Here is a 4714-nt window from a genome sequence, read left to right on the forward strand (position 1 = left end):
CTTTAGCGGCTGTCTTTCACTTGACCGGCTGTTACATCCTCCATCAGCTGCTGCTGCTGCGCAGCAACATGATGCAGAGCAATGAGAGGTCAGAGGGGGGGTTCTGAATTGCTGCACATGTGAGCAAGACAGGCTGGCAGGTGTGAAACTGAGTTGTGTTTCCAGTTTAGTTCACTTATAAAGATGACATGTACATATGTACCAGCCACATGGGACAACCACATGGGACATAGCATTTGTTACAAAACAGATGATTTGAATTGTTTACACAGTATTAGAATCAGCTTTATTTATATTTATTGAACAGGTGTGATGAACACATGAGGAATTTGACTCTGGTACAGTGTTAAGGCAACAAGTAGACAAGACTGAGAGAACAAAAAAAGTGTGCAAACAACAAAAAGGAACGTGGATTAGGAAAGTAAAGTACTTATATATACAGTAGAAACAGTTTAGGTGCAGTTTTTCAGATGGATAGATACAAAAGTATATTTACAGGTATTACACTGAGGGTTGTTGTTCTATTATGCAGTCATGGGTTAAATGTTCATCAGAGTGATGTCCCAGGGGAAGAAACTGCCTTTGTGTCTGGTTGCTTTGGCGTACAGTGACCTGTAACGCTGTCCAGAGGGAAGGACTAAAGACACTTTGTGTCCAGGGTGTGAGGAGTCTGCAGAAATCTTCTCCACCCTCCTTTTGACCTGTGAGGTATACAGGTCTTCCGTTGAGGGCAGGCTGGCACCAGTGACTCTTTCTGCAGTCCTGACTGTCCACTGGGGTGTGTTCCTGTCCTGTTTGGCTGCTGAGCCAAACAGGACAGTGATGGAAGCTGAGAACACACTTGATTCCTCTGTAGATATGTATCAGCAGCTCCTGTATGCAGGTTGAACTTCCTATATTGACAGTATTTACTATTTACATTTGAACAATACATTTTATGATCATAACTGAGAGTAACAGTTAAGCATGTTGGCCTGTAAACATACATGGAATCACAATTTTCAAATAAAGAATACACAAAAACATATATAAAAGTGACTAAAGCAAGAGTACATTAAAACAATAATATACTGCTGTCTTTATACTGTATATGTCAACACAGCCAATACAATAATGCAGTAAACTGTAGCTCTTTAAAAGTTATTAAGGAGAGAACAGCAGAAACATTACATGTCTGTGTATCCGTGTACGCATGTCTTTTTATTTCTCCTCTGTGTGCACTGTTATTTTGGAGCAAATGTTTGTGGGTTTTTCTGTTTTGGAGGCTCCAGCTTTCCTGCTTCATCTCACATCCTTAGAGGTGGCAACGGCTCGATAAAGTCGAGTACTCAACTCAAGATTTACTTGCGAGTGTTTCCAGCGCTCTTACAGTGACAATATTTCTTACTCTACACATTAGAAGTATTTGTTACAAATTTCCAGAACAACATTTCCCATGAGGTTTGTCTTTTGGCTGGGACGATGTTGATGACTGAGTGTGGGAACCGTCTAAGGGAACTGCAGATTCACATACAGTACCAAGAATTATTTTCCATCAGTTTTGGATGTGAATGTATCATTATGAACACATGATATTTTTATTCCAAGCTCCTTATTTAGAATGAACTGGACTCCCCCACCCCCCCTTTTTGTGCACTGATCCTGTATCTATTAATATCTGCAGATGTTTGTTTTTTACAACAGGAATGTCTGTAACGTCTCCTGGTCTCTTTGCATGCCCACTATGAGTGGAACATGAGCTTTACAAACATAAGTTGAACATGGTTCATGTAGGGACATAGTCGTTCTGCAGTCAGGTTCAACTTCAGGACGCTTACTGCAGGATGGATACTTAGCGTTTCAGTGGCTTAAAGAGGAACTGTCATACAGCCATGACTACATATTAGTTTTTCACTCAGGCTGAATCTAATTCAGCATTTTTCTTTAATAAGAGAGTAACGTTTTAACCTAGTTGGAGCTCAGCTGTGAAGCTGGCACCATCTGCTCACATAAACCTGAGATCCAGTCGACTTCCACTGCCGCTGACTGCAGACCAGCTCCAAATTCCCGGGTGATGACACACAGCTTCTGTCGCTCAGAAGCGGTGGAAAGTTAAATGGGCCTGTTTCTGTCTGCAGATACAGTACATGGTTTGTCAGTGTTTTCTGAATCACCAGAGCCAGCCTGAGAGCTGATGTGATCTCCTCATAAAAGCTCACACACTTGTCTAGACATGAGCGTAGATATGGCTTTACGCACAGATCCTCACCCAGCTGTAAAACCATGACTCATCTGCTCTGCAAAGAATTAGGATTTCTGTAACAGCTGTTTGGAGGAAAATGCCACATTGTGTTCTCCTCTCACAACAAAGCAGAAACTGAAGCTCTGGTGGATCTTTGAGCGGATCTTTTTCGGCTTCCCTGTGTTGCTCCGCGTCTCCTGGCGTGTTGACATCTCTATGAACTGAGTACAAGGTAGCACAGCAAGGCTGCGGGCGCTCATGTTGATCTTACCACAGGTGAGGAGAGGCAGAGCTGGAGCGTTCCTTATGGAACAGTCAGTTTATACACATGCACATTAGTATCTGGATCTTTGTGTGTATATATAAGTGTGCAAGCACCCTCACATGTGTGTTATGTGGCGTGGAGGTACTTGTTGATGTTAGTGAAAATAAATAAATGCAGACAGCCTCTAGCATAACGCTGCCTTTGGGTTTGTTAGAAGAGGCTCCACAGTCACCAACTGTTCCCCTCACTCAGGCTGCTGCGTATGTCCCCAGCTCACCCTTTTAGCATGGCAAATATTTCATTTTCCTGTTGTGGGCTATTTGCTTTTCTAAAAAAAAAAGAGAGACATGCCACCTTTTGTGGTATTAAAGGGAGACTCTTGTAGCTGCCAGTGGGCTGGAGCCTGATGGCCTCTGGTGACCTCTGCCACCGGCCGTAGCTGTTACAGCTGCTACAGTCGCCCAACTGCAGAGCAGTCAAAGGCCCTGAACTGCCCCCAGGGGTAAGAAGACATCATCTCCCTGCCTGCTGAATGCTTAACCTGAATGATCTCACAGCGCTGCTATTCCAAGAAAAACTGTGAGAATAGGGCTCGGTACTCTCAGTTTAATTAAATACTTAAAGATCCCAGTGTTTCCAAAGATGCCAGTTATAGTGAGTTTTGTATGAGTGTGTGTATAAAACCTGGAATGTTAGGTTTGAATATTTTACTCAGTGTAAACATCATATAGTTTCAATGAAGAGCTGGAATGATGGAGAATATATATATGATACTGTGAAACGGAGTAAAATAAGATGATTTGAACAAATGAGAAAGTATATGAAACTGGATGTTAAGGGATTAACACCTTAACATGTACACCTCAAAGTACTGGCAAACTAGCTACATAACACTTTTACTGTATGTAAAAGAATCCAAACTTCCTGAATTCACCCACTATACCAAAATGAAATGCTTTCATCAGACAGGACTAGGAAACCAAAGTGGTCATTTATTATATGTAATCATCTCACAGTACATCATATATCATATAACCGGGCTGTAATGAGGCTTGTTGGACAGCATGCTTTACAAGACTGCCAGCAAAAATACCATTTTTGATAATGACCCAGTTTGTCCTGTGCAGGTTTGGGAGCGTGGGACAACAATTACCAGTGATTACAGGTTACCAGTGATCTTGTGTTATGACCCTTGTGTTGATGCGCTCTTCCTGTGTGCCACGTTTAACCCCAGTGCTTAGATGAGACAAGACTTCTGGAACCATCAATGTAGGTGTAACATCAGTGAGAGGAACAAAGACCCTCCATGCCAAAAAATATGGTTTAGCAACAACTTCAAAATAGAACCTGACTGCGATCTGATACACAAAAGTGATTTCTTCTAATTGTACTGACATTAACAGAGAGAAGAGCCAGCTTCTTCATGGCACATGCTTCAACAACCACCCCAGTGTTATTTTGTTTTGAGACCTTTGTGGTGACTCCCAGCACCATGGTAAAAGGTAGCAGCAGGTCAGAACAGTCTCTGAAGCCTGCTGAGTTTTCTTTTTAGCGTCAGACTCATTCATGGCCCCCTCTCCTGTCTCCTCTGTGAATATGATGACTTGAATCCAGCACAGCAGGAAGCTTGTGGCCCAAGTACAGCAATTATATGTTTGGTGTGTGTGTGTGTGTGTGTGTGTGTGTGTATGCGCGCACAATATGTGTGAAGGGCTGGAAATGATTGCAGTGCTTTGGTACATTAGTGCTGGGATTCTTTTCCCTTTTTTTATGCTTACAGTGAGGAACAGAAGTATTTGAACACCCTGCGATTTTGCAAGTTCTCCCACTTAGAAATCATGGAGGGGTCTGAAATTCACATTGTAGGTGCATTCCCACTCTGAGAGACAGAATTAAAAAAAAAATTCAGGAAATCACATTGTATGATTTTTAAAGAATTTATTTGTCTTGCACTGCTGAACATAAGTATTTGAACACCTGAGAAACAGCAAGAATTCTGGCTCTCAAAGACCTGTTACTGTGCCTTGAAAAAGTCCACCTCTACTCCACTCATTAATCTAAATTAGTAGCACCTGTCTGAACTCTTTAAAGACACCTGTCCACCCCACAGTCAGTCAGACGCCAACTACTACCATGGGCAAGACCAAAGAGCTGTCAAAAGACACCAGAGACAAAAGTGTGGACCTCCACAAGGCTGGAAAGGGCTACAGGGCAATTGCCAAGCAGCT

General features: G+C 42.4%; 1 protein-coding gene across 2 annotated transcripts in view; it reads left to right on the forward strand.

The window, feature by feature from the left end:
* Positions 1 to 4714, forward strand: part of p3h2 (prolyl 3-hydroxylase 2) — a 50128-nt gene that overhangs the window by 618 nt on the left and 44796 nt on the right. The gene's annotated exons all lie outside the window — the stretch shown is intronic.

The sequence above is a fragment of the Monopterus albus genome, unplaced genomic scaffold (assembly GCF_001952655.1).
Source record: "Monopterus albus unplaced genomic scaffold, M_albus_1.0 scaffold31.1, whole genome shotgun sequence".
Classification (NCBI taxonomy): domain Eukaryota; kingdom Metazoa; phylum Chordata; class Actinopteri; order Synbranchiformes; family Synbranchidae; genus Monopterus; species Monopterus albus.